This window comes from Bos javanicus, chromosome 5, assembly GCF_032452875.1.
Source record: "Bos javanicus breed banteng chromosome 5, ARS-OSU_banteng_1.0, whole genome shotgun sequence".
NCBI classification, from domain to species: domain Eukaryota; kingdom Metazoa; phylum Chordata; class Mammalia; order Artiodactyla; family Bovidae; genus Bos; species Bos javanicus.
Window position 1 is genome coordinate 113,613,533 of NC_083872.1, and position 21,127 is coordinate 113,634,659.

The 21,127-nt window shown below is 46.4% G+C and overlaps 1 protein-coding gene across 3 annotated transcripts in view; it reads right to left on the bottom strand.

The window, feature by feature from the left end:
• The window catches only part of TCF20 (transcription factor 20), a 193,703-nt gene that overhangs the window by 50,304 nt on the left and 122,272 nt on the right, over nt 1-21,127 (bottom strand). The gene's annotated exons all lie outside the window — the stretch shown is intronic.

Genomic DNA, 21,127 nt, shown 5'->3' on the forward strand with positions numbered 1-21,127 from the left:
CTGAGCGACTTTCACTTTCCTATTTCTTATCCTATCCGTTTCTAAAGACGCAAATACACAGAGAAATGGCCATAAGTGCGAGGCCAAAGTCTGTGGTAGTAGGAAAAGAAAACACTCTGGGTAAACACAAACTACAGTACACTTCACTACAGTAAAGACTTCACTCTTAAACAAAGGAGCCCCATTCAACTGGGTTAAAATATGGGGCTATATTATTATTGTCAATAAAATATCCAGCTATCTTAGAATATGTCTTCCAGTTATGGTGGGGGAGAGGTGAGAAAAAAACACATTCATTTAGTTTGTTCCATATATTATTAGACTGATCACTGAACATCACGTGAGAGCCTCACATAATGACGAGGCAGTCACTCCCCTGGCCTATTCCCTCCCCAACTTAAAACAGAAGTCAGCTTCGTACATCCTAATGCATGATCTTGAAGGTTTACTATAACTACCAACAACCTGTGATGCTGGGTGACCCCAGGACACTCAACTCTTATCACCGCATGGGTGCCTTACTGCTTCAGCCAGACATAAAATCTTAGGGGGTTAACCTCTTCTTGACACTTAAATATGTCCAAGACCCGCCCCCCCCACCCCACCCCGTGCCCCCATCCTCAATTCCCATGCAAATGGACTAAGCAGCATCAGCCAAAGTTTCAGTGATGATTCTTCTAGATTTTTCCGGAGGTGTGCAAGAAGTTTTAGCATCTCTGACCTCCATGTGGTTTCTGACTCGCCAATATAGTGTTCACAAAGTTACTACGGCCATTCCTATGAAGGAGGGGATTCAAATAAGTCACCCAGGAGGGCAGCAAAAAGATACAGAGGAAAATTAGACTCCACCGAGCTTAGGACCTAGACTCTTCCCAAAGTCATCTGACTCGGTCAACACTGCCTTGCCTTAGTCAATGTAATTCTCATGTAATGTAATAGTCCTCTTACACAATTAATCAAGAGCTCATTTTATCTTGCTTTTCACCTGGGCCTGTCTCCTTCTCAGAGTCAGAGATGAAGAAGACAAGGCCAAACTGCTCCAAAGGATTTTAAAATCAATTATTCAAAACAGAAATTACAAAACACACATGGGTAGGTTAAGACAAAGTTTTCCTACCTTTTAAATTCCCTCTCAGGGGAGCTGAAAAAGGAGTTGCCAGCAGGAAAGACCGTGGTGCTTTTTAAAGGTTAAGTAGATTCCTCATGTCCGAGCCCTGTGGTAGCTCCCCATCGCATCCCAAGTGGAGCTGGCCTGGGAGGGCCGCCGCCACCTCATAACCTCTCTGACCTCCTCCTCTGCCACTCTCTGCTCTAGTTCTGTTGTCGTCTCCTTGCTTCTGGGACAGGCCACCAGCCTTTCCACATGGAAACTTATTAGCTCTTCCTCCAGGCACCGGCTGGCCCCTTTACTTCCTCCCCAGCCTCTGGACAAACGTTCCCTAACTGGTCGGCCTTCCCCTGGCCAGCCTATTAAAGAACAGCTCCCTCCACACGCTCACCTGGGCCTTCCTAATTCCCATGCTAGTTTCTTAGCATGTTCATTCCCAACAAGCACAGACACACAGCCCCCACCCCAACAGAACGCGAACTTCCAAGGGCAGAGACGTGGCGCCTTGCTGTGGTCCTCCTGTCATGAAAACAGTAAGGAGCACATGGCAGGCGTTCTGTAAGCCTTAGAGAACCAGGCTACAGCTTCCGTACAGTGGCGGCAGAGTGCCACTGATTATGAGAGGAGGGCAGGAAGGGAAGGTAGAATATGATGGATCTGAAAGCTAGATGACGCTTAAGACTCTGCCTGTAAAATTCTCCAGTTCCAGGGGGAAAAAACCCAACTCAAGTCCACATGAGGGCTGTGAGGAGACTGCAGAAAGCAAACAGGGATCAGAGCTGAAGACGGTCAGGTAACTCCAAACTCTGAAAAGCTTGAGCCACTTCTTCCTGAAATATCTTAAGTCTAAACAGCTAGACAAGAGTCTACTACTTGGATATTAAGTTTGATGATATGATCACATGACCCAAAGTCACCCTTAAACGTTCAAGTACAAATAATCTCAGCATCTAAAGGAAACTGCTTCTCAACCTCCTAGACTGCTATTCTCTGTGCTGCAGGATCTGCTGGGCACCAGGTAACTCCTACTGGAGAGTCTGCTGCAGTGCCTGACACTGTACCAGCACTTTACAAGCACCAACTCATCGAATCCTCACAAAACCAGTATCCTCATCTTCCAGGAGAGGAAACTGAAGCCCAGAGTTCACAAGTCTGGCCGAGCAGTCTGCCCTTCAGGCCACGTTCTCAGCACCTCAAACCAGAGGACGGAAGACGTGGTCAGTGACAACTATACTGGTCCAGTCACAGGTCGGCCTGGAAAGGGGGGCCTCCACCTTCTCTGTTTCCCTCTCATAGGAAATAAGCCACCTGGGTAGAAGTTAAGATAATCAGGACCGCTTCTGTCCACACAGGTTATCTTTCCTGTTTGTGGTGTTCTTCTACCCTGGCTCTCAGAGCCAAAGGCCTTCTCTACATAATAAAAGGCAGCTGAAAGGCTGTGGACAGAGGAGCTGGCCAGCTACAGTCCATGGGGTCACAAAAGAGACAACGTCTGTCTGAGTATGCATGGCTTAAACAGAACAAAGAGACTAAATCTGGCAGTTTAATGGAAAGCTTCCTTGAGAGATAATCTCTCCATAAATAAATACCTTACAGGTAGTTTAATTAATCATTCTGCAAATAAAATCAGGCTTCTGAAAACTGAATATATAAACAATGTTGCCACTTGCTCCAAATTTTTCCTAAATAAGCACTGCTAGGAAGCAAAGAACCCTTAGCATCAGCACTCCCCACCCCTGGCTGCCAGGCTCCTTGGAAAATCCCATCTTCAGAGAGGGAGACAGGTGTGGGTGCGGTTCCTTCAGAGGTCTGCTCTTGGCCTTACTTGGAGGTCTCCTGTCCTGTATAACGATGTCATCCTCCCTACTATTATAATTGTGGTTTTTGGACTAGATGAGGGTGAAAAAAATCACTCCCCAGTGTACTAGCAATTGAAAATGTAAACCCAGAATATTTTAGTTTCAGCACTGGCATACAAATAAGCTACTAATTGCCAGTGATAAATGCAGAGACGCAAGAGATACGGGTTCAACCCCTGGGTCGGGAAGATCCCCTGGAGAAGGAAATGGCAACCCACTCCAGTACTCTTGCCTGGAGAATCCCATGGACAGAGGGGCCTGGCAGGCTACAGTCCATGGCATTGCAAAGAGTTGGACACAACTGAAGTGACTTAGCAGGCAGTGGGCAGGCAGGCAAGCTGCTAACACATTGATCCAATACTGTCCCACCATTTAAAAGAAGCAAAGCTGTCAGTGTAATCAGTTTTACGGCATCGTGATTAACAGTGATAAACATCTGAATCTCCTCGTTTGAATGAGTATACATGTGGTAAAGAAAATGAGATACTTTAAAAGGAAGCAAGCCACACAACTGAAAAGTTTACTAACGCTACCTCCCCCCCCAGTTCTCCCCTTTCCTGGTTTTCTCCCATTTTCCTAACCTCCTGAATGGTTTCAGGAGGGCTATGGAGGCGTACTGGTGAGGTCCCGAATTAAGCCTTTTTTGTTTCAGGGGCCATGACCCAGAGTCCACGTGAGACCTCAGGACAAGCACTGCTTCCCGCCTGTGCCCACACTCCCCACCCTGCGCCTGCGCCAGCGACCTTGCTATCTAGTAGAAAACCGACACTAATCTCTGTCTTCCTTCCTGTGTCCAACACTGTCCCACTCCCCAAACCATTCTCTTCTCCACAGTTTTCCAAACTCTCTTCAGATAGTTTCCTTGAGGGATCTTTTCAAGTACCTGCTTCCTCTTTTATTTCGGGTTAACCCTTGATTTTCTGCTCATATCATTCCTTGCCTTGAAAAAAATGTTTTAACCCCAAGATGTTAACAACACATAAGGCTCTTGTCTGGTGGATTATTCTGCTTTCTCTCCAACCTTACTCCTCACCCACCTCCATCCTACTCTCTGTTCTGGGAGGGTCACCCACAGGGACTCAGGAGGCTCGACCACCCCTCTGGCTTCTGGTCCAGTTGTCTGGGAAGAGGCAGGAAGGGATGAGAGGAGGAATTTACCGTCCTGGTGCCCCCACTACAGTGGCTGAGATGCCTCCTCTCCAGCCTCCAGAACAGCTTTCTCTTCCTGCCTTCCAGGTGCAGGGGTAGCAAGCCTACTGGTGCCAGCCCAGGAGACGCCGCTTTCTCCACTGGTGTCCCCAGTCCCTGCTCACCCTTGGTAAACAGTCCCAGTCTGCACTGTGGACAACTCAGCAGCACTGTGAACACCCTCTTTCTAAGCTCGCTGCAGATCAGAAGCTGGAAGCTACCTTTCCAGAACCCTTTTCCAGCATAATCCAGACTGGAGTTTACAAAGAGAAGCACAAGAAAGATTTAAAGGCAGAAGAAAACGCAAGGTTTTACACTCCCAGAGGTGGTTGCAGTAGACACGGATTCACGGCAGCTTCCCCATGAGCTCCTGAGAACCACTCACTGGGGGGCTTCAGTTTGAATGGCCAGGAGAGGCTTCCCTGACCATCCCAGTCGTGGTTCTCCCAACAGCCGGGCAGATCCTAGTTCCTCTATCACAACTCTTCGTATCTGGAACAGAAGCTTCCGGATGCCTGAAGGAAACAAACGCTCCTGAAATCATTCAGTTTCTGTGTGCCATCTGTTTCCTACCAGGACTCCGACTAGTACTGCTCCTCTCTCAATCCTAGGATTTCAGAGTAACAGTTTTATTTGGGGAGTGAGAGACTTCTATTTCATGCAGTATACCACAAGGTCTAAAAGTTCTCCCATAACAAAACACCTAGAAACGTCAGACACAATGCACAGCCAAGCTGTAAGGAAGAAAGAAATGCCCAGGATTCTAAACTCGTTGGAACCCTGACCACGAGGGATGGGTTGGGTCAGGTCTACAGGCCTTATTAATTGCCATGAACATGGTAATGCTTTTAATGATCACACAGAGACAGCAGACAAGGCCTCCAGCCCTCTTTTGGTGGTGGTGCTGGTGAAACAGAACAGTCCCTTTTGCACATACAGACTCGAGACAGTGCCACTTGTGGCTGGATTAATCTCTATAAAGATGACAAGATACATTTTTAGGCAGTCACCAACTCATTCTCAATGACAAAAATGTTCTTTCCTCAACTGACCCAACTTCCTATTCCCAAGGAGAACCACGAACATCTCTTAGATACTCTAAGGAAGATGCCCTAGAGTGACCCCAAACTCATTTTTTGCTTGAACTCTCTGTCATTAAGGTGTTATCTAATCCTGCAACTTCTCGGCCACCTGTGTTTGCCCTTTACCTCTCCAGCCTTGTCACTGCCGTTTTCGTCTTTCTTGGACTAGAATAACATCTCTCTTCCCCAGGACCAATCTCTTGGAACAGCTTTTCTTCACCAGCTGTTTGGGTAGCACTGTCTCTCCACATTCCTGTGGCCCTCCGGCATCTTCTCCTCCCAGTTTCTGCTCCTCTCTGCCCTTTCAAACAGACCTGCTCAGATCCCTCTGTGCCGTTGCCCTGCCCTCACCTTGAGGCCATCTCTGAAACATCCCTAGGTCCATAGTTCCTTCCTGCTAAGTCAGGTCACATGGTTCCCAGAAAGAGTGCTGGAAATGTGACCTTTTCCACAAGTCTTCCTTAAAGCAGATCATCTGTTGGCTTTTCTCTGTTAATAAAACAAACAGTGATGTGCATTTGCCTTTGTGCTTAGTCGCTCAGTTGTGTCCGACTCTGTGCGACCCTATGGACTGTAGCCCACCGGGCTTCTCTGTCTGTGGTGATTTTCCAGGCAAGAATGTTGCCTGGAGTGGGCTGCCATGCCCCCTCCAGGGATCTTCCCAACCCAGGGATCAAACCCAGGTCTCCTGCATCACAGGCAGATTCTTTACCATTTGAGCCACCAGGGAAGCCCTTTCACCATTTGGGAAGGATTTGCCTTTAACCACTATCTAAGGTATATGCTACTGATGATAATATCTACCATTTATTCTGTGTGTGAGGTGCTGGTAGCTTTACATGTATTTCAACTTATGGGAAAAAATATATATATAAATTATGTTATTTGCCAAAAGTCACTCTTCTAGGGTAAACTGAAGCTGATAACCTATAGCTCAGGTTCTTTTGGTTCCAAAACCCACTTTCCCTTCTCTCACTGTACCATAAACTGAGCGGGAGAACTTGTTCTAGGTTTTATAAGTTTCTAATACTTTGGGACTTCCCTGGTGGTCCAGTGGTTAAAACTCCGCACTTCCACTGCAGAAGGTATGTGTCTGCTCCCTGGTCAAGGAACTTAAGACTCCTCACGCCATACAGCATGGCCAAAAACAAAAATCCTAACAGACAATAACTATAGCGATTGCCTATTTTCTTCATGTCTAACACAAGTCACACACTGCACGAGGCACTTTATATAAATATTAATGTATTTAATCCTCACCATGCTCTAAACAAGTATTAGTGCTCCTTTTTGTAAAGTGAGGCTCAGAGAAGTTAGAACAAGCAAAACATTCATAGTAAATGTCCAGGTAGGATATGGAATCCCCACCCCAACGCAGTCTGTACTTCTGGCAGAAGCCTTCCGAGAAACAGCAGCAAGACTGGCACAGATTGGGAGGCATTTGATAAAGGAATCTGACATTTCCTAGAATTGAGTTTACTGTCTGTACCTGGATAGTTCTATGCTATTTGCTCTATGTATGTGCAAACATGGGATCTTAAGTAGATCAGGCAAAAAGATTTGCTTGAAGATTTGACTTGGTATTTCAAATTCTATGTTCTATTTGCCGATGAACAGAGCTTAGATCTTTCTCAGTGGCTTACAGGTGTCTCAGGACAATCAGGCCTTAAGAATAAGATAATGTGCTGATGGTGCTGGCTTGTCCCCTGGTTTGGGAGCCTAGAAAACAGCTTAAGGAACCAACTCAATCAAAATGTGCAAGTCAGTAGTCTAGAGGAAAAAACACTCACTAGAATGTCACAGGAGGTCCGTGACATTGTACAGGAGACAGGGATCAAGACCATCCCCATGGAAAAGAAATGCATAAAAGCAAAATGGCTGTCTGGGGAGGCCTTACAAATAGCTGTGAAAAGAAGAGAAGTGAAAAGCAAAGGACAAAAGGAAAGATATAAGCATCTGAATGCAGAGTTCCAAAGAATAGCAAGAAGACATAAGAAAGCCTTCCTCAGCGATCAATGCAAAGAAACAGAGGAAAACAACAGAATGGAAAAGACTAGAGATCTCTTCAAGAAAATTAGAGATACCAAGGGAACATTTCATGCAAAGATGAGCTCGATAAAGGACAGAAATGGTATGGACCTAACAGAAGCAGAACATATCAAGAAGAGGTGGCAAGAATACACAGAAGAACTGTACAAAAAAGATCTTCACGACCAAGATAATCACGATTGTGCTCACTCACCTAGAGCCAGACATCCTGGAATGTGAAGTCAAGTGGGCCTTAGAAAGCATCACTATGAACAAAGCTAGTGGAGATGAAGGAATTCCAGTTGAGCTATTTCAATTCCTGAAAGCTGATGCTGTGAAAGTGCTGTACTCAATATGCAAGCAAATTTGGAAAACTCACCAGTGGCCATAGGCCTGGAAGAGGTCAGTTTTCATTCCGATCCCAAAGAAAGGCAACGCCAAAGAATGCTCAAACTACTGCACAACTGCACTCATCTCACACGCTAGTAAAGTAATGCTCAAAATTCTCCAAGCCAGGCTTCAGCAATATGTGAATCGTGAACTTCCAGAGGTTCAAGCTGGTTTTCGAAAAGGCAGAGGAACCAGAGATCAAATTGCCAACATCCACTGGATCACGGAAAAAGCAAGAGAGTTTCAGAAAAACATTTATTTCAGCTTTAATGACTATGCCAAAGCCTTTGACTGTGTGGATCACAATAAACTGTGGAAAATTCTGAAAGAGATGGGAATACCAGACCACCTGATTTGCCTCTTGAGAAACCTATATGCAGGTCAGGAAGCAACAGTGAGAACTGGACATGGAACAACAGACTGGTTCCAAATAGGAAAAGGAGTACGTCAAGGCTGTATATTGTCACCCTGCTCATTTAACTTATATGCAGAGTACATCATGAGAACCATGAAGAAACACAAGCTGGAATCAAGACTGCCGGGAGAAATATCAATAACCTCAGATATGCAGATGACACCACCCTTATGGCAAAAAGTGAAGAGGAACTAAAAAGCCTCTTGATGAAAATGAAAGTGGAGAGTGAAAAAGTTGGCTTAAAGCTCACATTCAGAAAACGAAGATCATGGCATCCCGTCCCATCACTTCATGGGAAATAGATGGGGAAACAGTGGAAACAGTGTCAGACTTTATTTTTTGGGCTCCAAAATCACTGCAGATGGTGACTGCAGCCATGAAATTAAAAGACGCTTACTCTTTGGAAGGAAAGTTATGACCAACCTAGGTAGCATGTTCAAAAGCAGAGACATTACTTTGCCAACAAAGGTCCGGCTAGTCAAGGCTATGGTTTTTCCTGTGGTCACGTATGGATGTGAGAGTTGGACTGTGAAGAAGGCTGAGTGCTAAAGAATTGATGCTTTTGAACTGTGGTGTTGGAGAAGACTCTTGCGAGTCCCTTGGACTGCAAGGAGATCCAACCAGTCCATTCTGAAGGAGATCAGCCCTGGGATTTTTTTGGAAGGAATGATGCTAAAGCTGAAACTCCAGTACTTTGGCCACCTCATGCGAAGAGTTGACTCACTGGAAAAGAGAGACTCTGATGCTGGGAGGGATTGGGGGCAGGAGGAAAAGGGGACGCCAGAGGATGAGATGGCTGGATGGCATCACTGACTCGATGGACATGAGTCTGAGTGAACTCCGGGAGTTGGTGATGGACAGGGAGGCCTGGCGTGCTGTGATTCATGGGGTCGCAAAGAGTCGGACACGACTGAGCGACTGAACTGAACTGAACTGAGAATGTCACAGATCTAAAAAGTCTTCTCTAAGGGTGAAAACCTGGATTATATTAGCCATGCAAGCTACAAAAAACATCCACCTTCACCTGTGATCAAATACATGCTGGCAAAAAGTGGGGACACAAAACTACAGCTTTAAATTTTCAAAAGAAGAAATGATATGATACCTGATGAGGTTGGGGTGAAGCTGGTACAAATAATAACAAAAGCAGCATGAATTATTACAACCATTTGAAAAACCATTTGGTAATAAAAATATTAATATCTTTCAACCCAGTAATTCTATTCACTAGATTTTTATCCTAAAGAAATCTCTAAACAACCAAGTAAAAACCAAGGTACCAACATATTCACGCTAGTGATATCTACAAGCAGTAAAGACAGGCAAGAATCTAATTTTCTATCATCTGAAAATGATTAAATATATTATGGTATTTTCACTCAATGAAATGGTACATACTCATTGAAAACAACTGTGAAGATTCTAGCACCATGGGAAATGCTTATTTTATATACTAAGATGGAGGAAAATAACCTGTGCTATGGTCGCACCTATCTAGAAATCATTTGGTCCAGGGCCAATCAGCACGGAAAAATGAAAACCCTTCCATTATTCAAGGTGGCAGGATTGTGGATGCGTTTTCATCCTTTTCATTTCTATTGACATTAATTCTTGTGTAGAAAATAACCACTTTAAAATTTCATTAACCTTATTTTAAAAATACACCTCTCACACTATCTCAAAAATATCTTATCCAGGGGCAGGTGGGGGAGAGAGGCACTTGCAGAAATCCTGACTTCAGAAAACCCGGCACTAACACTGCACAGGCACTGAGGTGCCCAAGTCAGTGTGCACACACCAAACACCATCTCTGAGCTGCTTCTCAGAATTAGGCATAAAAACAACTGAATTCCACCCCAGAGTGGGCAGTCCTATTTTTAGACATAATCTCAAATAGCAAAGGGACTGCAGCATCCTAGCAGTGCTCGTTTCTGTAACAGCGTGGAGACGCCACACACCTGCTCCCGGGCAGGCCAAAGGGGTCCCGGCACCATCCACGAGACAGCTGCCTATCCATACCTGCAGTATCAGCTTAGATGACCCCCTCTGTGGGCAGGATGGCCAAAGCTGCTGGGAAAAGGGCAGGGCCACTGGCGTCTCTGGGGCCCGCGGAGCACAGGCTCCCTGTGGGTTTTTCCTAAGTTAAGCCTGAGGGGGTTCTGAGATGTTATTAATTTTTTCCCCTCACTTAAAGGCTGTATGAGTACATAATTTCTAAACCTTCACAGACAAAAAGGGTCACAGAAAGCAATCCCTGTCACCACTTGTAGGCAAAAACAGCTCCATTTTATAATAGCAACAACAACAAATACCAGAGGACTAATTAAGTAGAAGAAGGCAAAAGCTACATGTGTAGATAAACTACTGAAGGACCCCAAAGAAGAGCTCAAAAACAAACCACCCACCAGAGAGACACACCAATGTATCCACACGCAAAGACTCAGTGTCACACACAGGTCAAGTCCCTACAGACTAGCTTATAAAACTAGTTAGTAACATGCCAGTCAGAATCTCAGTAGGGTCTCAGAATACAACTTATTCTGAAATAATTTCAAATGGTACAGAAAAGTGCAAGAATAGTACACGGCTTACACAGCCCCTTCAACAAGATTCCCCAACTGATAATATCACTTCATTGTTAATTTAATATTTTATATCATTCGCTCCATTACCTACACATACTCATTACCTATACAGTCAGCCCTCTGTTATCTATGGGGTCTGTATCTGTGGATTCAACCAACCACAGATCAAATGTATTAGGGGAGAAATTACAGAAAGTTATAAAAAGCACAACTTGAATCTGCCACATGGTTAGCAATTACTTATACAGTACTCACATTAGGTTTATAACTATTTCTGTAGCATTTACATTGTGTTAGATATTGTAAGTAATCTAGAGATGATGTGTGGAAAGATTTATACGCAACTACTATGCCATTTTATATAAGGAACCCGAGCACCCACAGTTTGGTGTCTGAGGGGGCCTTGGAACCATTCCCCTACAGATACTGAGCAAGACGATACACACCCTGTATAGACACCCATTAGCTTCTTCCTGATCTCTTTGAGAGCAGCCTGAAGACTGACGCCCAATCACCCCCAACCCGTCCAGTGTACATTTCCAAAAACAGGAACATTCATCTACATAACCAGCATGAAACCCTCCACACCAGGAAATTAATATTCCTTTACCACTAAGCCTCCTGAGAAGATCCCCCGGAGAAGAAAACAGCAACCCACTCCGGTATTCTTGCCTAGAAAACCCCATGGACAGAGGAACCTGGTGGGCTACAGTCCATGGAGTCACAAGAGTCAGACATGACTGAGCGAATGAACAGCAGTGTTGCTGTGCCACCAGCCCAGAGCAGAGCCTGTTCCACTTTTGCGAACTGCCCCAGCAATATTTCCTTTCCCATCTGGCCCAGGACCCCATCCAGGGGTACAAGCTGCCACGCCTCACCAGCGTCTCGCCAATGCGAAATGGCCCCCAGTGTTCTCCTGACTCCCGTGTCCCCAACAGAGCATGGTCCTCTCGTTCTGCAGGATGCATGTCCAGCCACATCCCCACTTTCTTGGCAACGATACCAGAGATGTGGTGCTGTGCTCTGCTCAGGGCACCACATCAGGGAGGGACGGCAAGTGCACACTCCACTGGCGATGCCAATCACATTCACCCAGTCAAGCTCATCCCTGCCAGGCTTCCCCACAGCAAACTTACCACTTTACCTTGGTAATCAATCAAGTATCTTGTGCCAATAGCTTGTTCTTTGTCAAACCTCCACTTATTGATGACTCCCCTGTCAGCCAAGCACCACTCTGATGGGTTGTTGTTGTTTAGCTGCTCAATCATGTTTGACTCTGTGACCCCATGAAATGTAACCCTGCCAGGCTCCACTGTCCACAGAATTCCCTAGGCGAGAATCCTGGAGTGGGTTGCCATTTCCTTTGCCAGGGGATCTTCCCAACCTAGGGATCGAACCTGCATGTTCTGCACAGACAGGAGGATTCTTCACCACTGAGCCATCTATGATGGATGCCAAATGGTGATTCTCTGTCCATCATTATCTGGCAGAACTTCCCCTCCTAACCCACATATCCACTCACCTACTTGATTCTCAAACTATCCAGCTGTGGCCAGTGGAGGCCTCTTCAAAGTGGCCCCTGTACCCTTTGGACATGTTCCCTCTCTTGAGCACGCCCTTGCTTCCTGGCACAGGTGTTTCAGGCTCATACTGCCACGCCCAGGAACAAGCCATATCTCCAAGGACACGATTCATTTTAGAGAAGGGTAACATATAGAAACAAAGATCTGGACGCTAGGATTGTTCACTGCTGCTGGGGTGTCACTGCCTCCAGCTGAATACCATGTATGAACACCCACACCTGTAACTATCTCCATACCCACAGCTGTATATATGTTTACGAACCATGGGTTCATCTTGAGACCTCCAATTCCAACCCAACACCCTCTAGGATCTCTCCAACCTTTATCTCTCCATGTTTGCAATTTCCTCTTCAAACAGTTAAGGCACCTGGCTCCCATCAGCCTCAATATATACTTACATACTTGCTTACTCAATTTGCTTATCTTGCTCTTTAGTTCAGTAAAACTCATCTCCCAAGCTCTGCAGCCTCATCCTTCACGTCTCCTCACCATCAGCCCCTCAACCAGAAGACTCTCCACTGCCTCTGTGAGGCTCTGATAAATTAATTATAAAGTTCGATTAAAGGAAATACATGAAGCTAGTCAAGAAAATTTGGGAAACTATGGAAAGTCAGAAGATACTTGCTCTATCATGGATTGTAATTTTTTCTAAATTATAAACAAAATAAACTAAAGGGTATTGGGATAACATGCTACCTTTCTGGTGTTTTTCAGGGAGAAAAATAATTGTGTTAGACCCATCTCATGATATCCATAAAAATAAACTTCAGGTGAACTAAAAAGCTAAACATCACACACACACACAGAGGCAGGGCAGTTCTAAAAGAAAATGTTAATAATTCAAGGGAAATAAGCAGACATTCAGTATTGAGTTTATAAATGCCATTCCTCACTAACTGGAACCCAGGCTAGAAAAATGTCTGATTCTCCACGGCGCAGACAAGCACAAGGCATAAACCTATCTATAATACTTGAACCATGCCAGAAAGCCAGGATACACTTTCAGCTGACTGCAGATACGTCAAGACGAGACTGAGGGGGTTCTCTTCATTTGGTGGGATCAAGCTTTTATTCCTTTTACTGGATTAGATGAATTAGCAATGGAAAACTTCCAAACTAGTTCTGTAGCTCTGTATGTATGGACATGGATACAATTTAGAAACAATATACACAAAGACAGTGAAGAGAGTCAGACACGACTTGGCGACTGAACAAATGCACGGAAAAGGCCTGGGGTTTGGAATACGGGTCTGAGAGGAGGGAGGGGGACACTCAGAAGGGTCCGGGGCAACACCGTTAGGCCTGGGTGATGGGCACACAAGTGCCTCTAGCCTCTGCACTTTTCTGTGTCTGGCGTATTTTGTAAATAAACAGAATCCCTGGTTTCCCACTTAACCAGTTTGAGGAAACATCACCGGTTCATGGCATGCAATTTAAGATCCTTCAGCTTCTGACACGAACAGAATTTCTAGCTCCACATCTCATGACCTCATTTTGCACCTCCTACTCCAGTGGGCTTCCCTTGTGGCTCAGCTGGTAAAGAATCCACCTGCAATGTGGGAGACCTGGGTTCAATCCCTGAGTTGGGAAGATCCCCTGGAGAAGGGAACAGCTACCCACTCCAGTATCCTGGCCTGGAGAATCCCATGGACGAGTTCATGGGGTTGCAAAGAGTTGGACACAACTGGGTGGCTTTCACTTTCAGTCCAGTGGACAGTGAACTTCTCTCCATTCCCCAAAGGTGTGTTGACCTCCAGGTCTTTGTCCAAGCTGTTACCTGTCCGGAAGGCTAGTTCTCTGCCCACTTTCACCATCCGATTAATTCAGATGCTTCTATGACGACCTGGTCAAACATCCTTTCTTCGAAGCCTCATTCCAGTGAGTCAAGCACTCCAGTCTCTCTCCCCACAGCTCCTGGGAGCATGAAGTGGTGGAAGGGGCATGCCTGGACCTTGAACTCAGACACAGATAGATTCTGAACTGCGTTTTGCAGCTTAATGCTAGTGAGCTCTTGAGCAAAACTGCTCACTTCTTAAGCCCTGGTTTCCTCAACAGAAATGCCCTTGGCGTTTGCCTGTGGTGAGGTGAAACATACAGAGCGCTATTCCACTAAGAAGACTTCTGATACTGGAAGCAAAGCAAGTCCCTCCCCTCTTGTCTTTTATTACTGATACATTTCAAAATAGCAAGTGGGGAAAATGGCTGGAAAAGATACATAGCAACATTAGGGGAGGAATGACTTTTTAATTGTTTTTTATTTTTAGTAAGACTATAATCATGTGTTATGCGAGAAGGAAATGGTAACCCACTCCAGTATTCTTTTCTGGAGAACCCCATGGACAGAGGAGTCTGGTGGGCTATGGTCCACAGGGTTGCAAAGAGTTGAACACAACTGAAGCGATTTAGCACGCACACATGTGTTCCTTACACAGAAGTACGGCTGTAAAACGCATAAGGTAATCGAAAGCCCCTAGCAGAGCGGCCTGGCAAACACCAGCTAACCATCACTGAGGACTGCTGCTCTGAGGGTGAGGCAGGCTTCGAGGCCTGGAGTGCGGATGCAGGCTAACCACCTGAAAACAGGAGTAAGGAGGCCCCTCCCTCCAGGGGCCCGTGTCTAACACGGGGAACTTTACACACATGCACAGTCAACCTTCAGTACACATTCTGAGCAAATATCACATTCCAGGCACTGATTCTAGGTTCTGGAGATACAGCTATAACAAACAAGTCTCGAAAGTCCCGACCTACCACGAAACCAGCACATAAAGACCGAACAATTACAAATAGACTTGGGTTGGCCAGGAACTAAGCAATGCTTAGGGAAAACTACGGAGAAGGCAATGGCACCCCACTCCAGCACTCTTGCCTGGAAAATCCCATTGACGGAGGAGCCTGGTGGGCCGCAGTCCATGGGGTCGCTAAGAGTCGGATAGGACTGAGCGACTTCACTTTCACTTTTCACTTTCATGCACTGGAGAAGGAAATGGCACCCTACTCCAGTACTCTTGCCTGGAAAATCCCATGGATGGAGGAGCCTGGTGGGCTGCAGTCCATGGGGTCACTAAGAGTCGGACACGACTGAGCGACTTCACTTTCACGCATTGGAGAAGGAAATGGCAACCCACTCCAGTGTTCTTGCCTGGAGAATCCCAGGGACAGGGGAGCCTCGTGGGCTGCCATCTACGGGGTCGCACAGAGTTAGACACGACTGAAATGACTTAGGAGCAGCAGCAGGGAAAACTAAGGGAGGCTAACGGGACAGAGAAGTGTAGAGGGAAAGGGTGGGACTTGAAAAGGATGGTTTACACAGGACGACAACCCTCCTTAAGGAGGTGACAAGCGACTGGAAGGAGGGGTGGGGATGGGCTCTACAGAGGCCTGTGGAGAGGTGGGCAGAGAGGCCAGGCAGGGATGGGCTTTCCCGAGAGGATCAGCAAAGTGGCTGACGTGGCAGAGGCCAAGTGCAGGGAGGAGAGATGGGGTGCAGCCAGAGAACGGGACCCTGAGCACACAGGCCCTGCTCTCGAGGGGTCCAGAGACCCGCGGCACGGCCGTCTGGGTTCTTTTTGGGGATGCAGAGTCTCGGGTCTTGGGGAGCGACTGAACCAGAAGCCGCGTGTTAACATGCTCACCAGTCAGTCACACACACCTGACAGTTTGAGTACAGATGAAGGGCCTTTTAAGCCATGTAAGAACATCGGATTTTATGAGACGGCTTTGGAGGGTTTGAGCTAGAGAACACCACCCTCTGGTTTCAATTCTCAAATGGCCAACTCGGCTCTGGCTGTTTTGCGGAAAACAGGCTTTGGGAGGGGCGAGGGCAGAAGCAGGGAGTTAGTGAAGAAGCTATTTTGGTCGCCTGGGTAAGGGGTGTTGGCTGCAGAGACGAATGTGCTGTTGATGGAGGTGGTGATATGTGGTCAAAGAAAGGACATATTTTGAAGTCAGAGCCAATGGGAATTGCTAATGGATCAGAAGTGGATGTGAGGGACTTGACAACGATGACAAGCTGCAGCAGCCATGTGACAGTCACCGCTCTGTGTCCTCTACAGGTAAAAATCTACTCAGGCTCCACAGCAGTCCCAGGAAAAGGGACAGCGGAAAACCCTGCTTTATTAAAATGAAGACAGTCGGGCAGAGGGAGGTTCAGTGACTGCCCAAGGCCCGTCAGACGGCAGCACCAGGCCCACGGAGTTTGCACTCAGCACTGTCCCGTACGGAGCGGCTGGGACCACGGCACCATCTGTGGAGCGGGGCGAGGCAGGGAGGGGAGGGGCTGAAGGAACCGAGGGTGCTTTTCTGGACACATTAACTCTGAGATTTCTGGTGACGTCCACGTGCAGACGTCAGGTAGACAGCTGGCGTGTCTGGACCTCAGGGGAAGGTGGGGATGGAGATACATATGGGAAAGTCATCAGCACAGAGATAGGACTTGAAGCCAGAAGAGTGGATGAGATCACCCAGAGCAGTTTTTCAAACTGGAGGTTGTGAAATCAATTTAGTGGGTCATGAACAGCATTAAAAAAACAAATGAAATAGAACGGAATGGAAAATAACACAGACGACGGCTCAGAGTAAGACGGAGCATGAGAACTTTATTGGGAAGCTTTTGTTTCAGGCTTGAGTTTAGCTGCAGAAGGAATGCAGTGAGCATGTACCAGGCTGGCGTGTAGTTTGGTCAAACAACGGTGAAAAGCCACTGGTCTAGGGACCGAGAGTAGGACTGGTCCCTGAACCCCACCAACATCTGGAGGCTGGGAAAGAGGAAAAGGAGCCGACAAGGGACAGTGAAGGGAAGACACGGCTAGAGGAAGAAAGGCCATGCGGGTCCCCAGAGCTGCGGGGGGGGCGGGGCGTGCTTGTGGGAGCCCACACGGGTGTACACAGATTATGGGATGGAGAGGTACATGGGCGCTCAGGGGAGGGGGACCTGTTTGAGGCCTCACAGCTGAGGGCAGAATGAAAGGCGGAGAGAGATGACACTAGGCTTTTTAGACCTTGATTTGTGGGGACAACAGGGTATCCAGTCATAATTTCCATAAATAGCAAATACTCGGCTGTTCAGCTGGTTTTTTTTAAAGCATTTACTGTGTACTGGGCCCTTTACCAGGCCTGGAAGCACAGGGATGACTAAAACTCTGCTGTCTTTTTTAAAAAGCTTACACTCTGGAAAAGGAGAACACTGCGGTACAGTGAGGTCAGGGCCACAGGGCAGAGCATGAACAGGTTTGACGAAGGCACCAGTCACTCTGCTGGCCAGCTGAGGCCCACCACTCCACCCGGACCGACTGTCAATCCTGCTCTCCTACCTCTTGACTCATGCTTTGCCCCTCCCAAACACTTCCCAAATCAGAGTCACTCTTCAAGGCTTGGATCACACCAGCACTTCCTGTCCACACGCCACATCAGTGCCCAGTCCCTGCCTGGTCCGCACTTCCCTGCCTCAGGGAGCACCTCATTTCCCCAACGAGGATCACACAACGGTTGGAAGCAGGTAATAAACCTTTTCAACATCTGCCTAGCACTCGAACAGCCAAGCAAAAACTTGCTTCCCCACTACAAGCCGACTCATGTTATTATTCAGCATTATTACTGAAGCAGAGCTGATCACACACTTTGGCCACCTGATGTAAAGAGCTGACTCACTGGAAAAGACCCTGATGCTGGGAAAGACTGAAGGCGGGAGGAGAAGGGGACGACAGAGGATGAGATGGCTGGAGCGCCGACTCGATGGACATGAGCTTGAGCAAACTCCAGGAGTTGATGTCCAAGTGATGGACAGGGAGACCTGGCGTGCTGCAGTCCATGGGGTCACAAAGAGTCAGACACGATGGAGTGACTGAACTGAACTGAGAGCTGATCATGTCACCCCTGACTCTCAAACCTTCGCTGGCTCCTAATTATTAGCACAACACATAGTCAGCTAAGTCCTGTCTTCTAGAAACACTACACAGCCTTGCCCTTCCCTGCCTCCCAAACTCCCTAATGCTCGAACAGACACAACCAAAACAAATATGAAAAAGATGTACAGAGTTGAAATTAGAAAGAAAACATTCCTCAAACTGTTGACAACAGCTGTCTTTGGAGTAAGACTGCAAGGGACCTTCTGGGAACTGATTTAATGAACATGTTAACTTTAAAACAAAAGTTAAAAAGCAAAGAAATTTACTGACTGCAGCTGGTAACTTATGGAGTGTTTACCCTAGGTACTAGACAATGTATTACAGTCTCACTTCATTTTAACAAGTCTGTGATATAGGTAATAGCCATTCTGCAGAGGGAGAGACGGAAGCACAGAAAGTTGGAAGTAACTCACACAAGGTTACACAGCTCGTCTGTGAAGAAGAAATGCTGGGATGTGAACCCAGGTCTAATTAAGAATGTGGCCTTAACCTCTCCTGTCCTTAGTCCTGCTCTGGGCATCACCCAGCACCCCTCATGCACCGTGCAGTCCTTCCCTTGTTCCAGCTGGCTCTTCTGCCTGAATAAGTGAGCTGTGCTGACACGCCACTGGCCTTTAAGGTCCAGGGCAAATCCTGCCTTTCCCCGGACTCCTCCCCTCCCTAGAGGTGCTTACCAACACTGCTCAGTGATGTCCGACTCTTTGTGACCCCATGGACTGTAGCCCGCCAGGCTCCTCTGTCCACGGGATTTCCCAGGCAAGAATAGTGGAGTGGGTTGCCACTTCCTACTCCAGGGGTTCTTCTCCACCCAGGGATTGAACCAGCACCTCTTGTGCCTCCTGCATTAGCAGCTGAATTCTTTACCACTGAGCCACGTGGGAAGCCCTCACCAACATTCCCTGAGAGTAATTAAACCCTCTACTTCCCCAATAGAGGAAACATGCGAGCATTCAAATCCTGGGTGAATTAAGTTGACAATGTAATCTCTTTCTGACAAAAGCAAAGAAAACAAAGACCAAAAGTTCTCATCTGTGAGGGAAGTTAATCTTAAGAAGGGAGTTTCTGTGAGCCCTCCCTCACCCCTTCCCCCACTTTCAGCCTCAGCTTCCTGCACTTATTAAAGGAGCTGAGCATTTTAGATGGCCACTTCTGACGAATAAAAACCACTTACTATTTAAAAATGTAAACAGTGTAAATCAAAAGGTTTTCTTTTTAAACATCTCTTTAAAATTGGTTACCTTTTCCCAAAGGCTCTGACCTTTGAAAGAAAGTACTTTTTAAGTTCAGCACAAAGTGTGAAAATATTAAGATACTTTACATACACATAAACTTGGAGAGACGTGACCCCGTGAATCAGACATGCCTAAAAATGCAGAAAGCTCTTTTAACACATCTGACCACATCTGAATTTATGAGCAGAAGTAAGGCCAAACAAACAACACACAGTAAAACAAAAGCACTGCCCCAGCAATCTTAGAAAGGAAATACAGGACGGAATGAACAGATTCTAACGTGTCCTTGGCCTTCCTGGGCAGAGCGATGAGAAACGCAGTCAACCGAGCATTAAGACTTGATTTTACTGGAGGTACCAAGACCATAGGTCAGCCTGTCAAACGAAGCAGAGGCAGAGCCTGAGCGCTAAGGGTACAGTCCACTCCCGATAAAAGCCAATGGGCCTTTTCACAGTTTATGGGATCCTCTGCGTATGGCTGGGGAGGTAGGCATGGGAGGAATACTGCCTGGATTGGATGACTGCTTCCTGTGAAAGAGCACAGGTGTCAGGAGAAGCTGGGGTGAGCCGAGTGTCGACAACTTGGACCACTGCCTCAGACTCACAGCTGGAAAACACTGAGGAACAACGCGTTAGTTCTCCGTAAATGCATCTATAAGCCAAGTGTCCTAAAGATTACTGCGTTTTCCACTTAAAAACAGAGAAACGAAAAATAAAACAAAAAGCCCACAAAAGTCCCACACCTATAAATAGCTAAACGATTGTTCTGAACATGCCAGCAAACTTCTAAACTCGAACTCCAGACTAAAGAGAGTCACCTCTAAGCCTCCAAGAGCCTCAAGAATCAGCAAATTAATTTGGGGTTGGAGAACTTTAAAGAAACAAAAAGCAGATCATTTCAGTAGTATAGACATCTCAGAGAGCAGCTTTAGCTCTGCACTGTTTTATGTTCTCGTTTCCAAAAGGAAGCAGGGGGAGGGTGCCAAGTGCACAGCGACAGTCACGACAGACAGAAGCAGCCACTCCCAGCAGCTGTGTGCTGGCTTTCTCCAGAGGTGCGCAAGGCAATGGCCATGAAACCCTCCCTGACGACCCCCACCCCACGAGCACAGCGTCCTCTCTCCCCTACGGGACACTGCAGCACCAAGCATCACTCTCCCCTAACCAGAGGCAAGCCAGATGTCTTGAAGAAACCAAGAAAAACATGTTTAAAAAACCTTCTGGAAATAGAATTTTATTTTAGCAAGCAAGATGAGCAAAAATACAACTTTATTTTTGCAAGGTACAATTGCTTTCCCCATTAAACCTGTTTTCAATGGATTCTCCTGGGTGACACATTGGAAAAAAATACTACATTCAGAATCAGGAAACCTATATTTAAATGCTGGTTTTGCCACTTGTTCTGTGACTTGGGCAACTTCCTTAACTTCAAAGTCCCACTTTCCTCATTTGCAGAAACGGAGTTACCTACCTTACTGCCTCACAGGAATGCGCAATAAAAAATATGTAAGCCGCTAAGCACCATAGAAATTCAAGCGATCATTATCAGTATTACCATCATCTCTTTCCCAGATAAAAGTCTGAACGAACAACAAAATAGGCAAAAGACAAACAATGAGGAAAAACAATGGGAGAAGTTACTTATCAATCAAACAAAATACAACCAAACAAACCCTAAAAAACAAAACAACTAATGACTGATGGAAAACCACTCGATGATGGTTAATTTCTGTGTCATTCTCTCCTGCAATG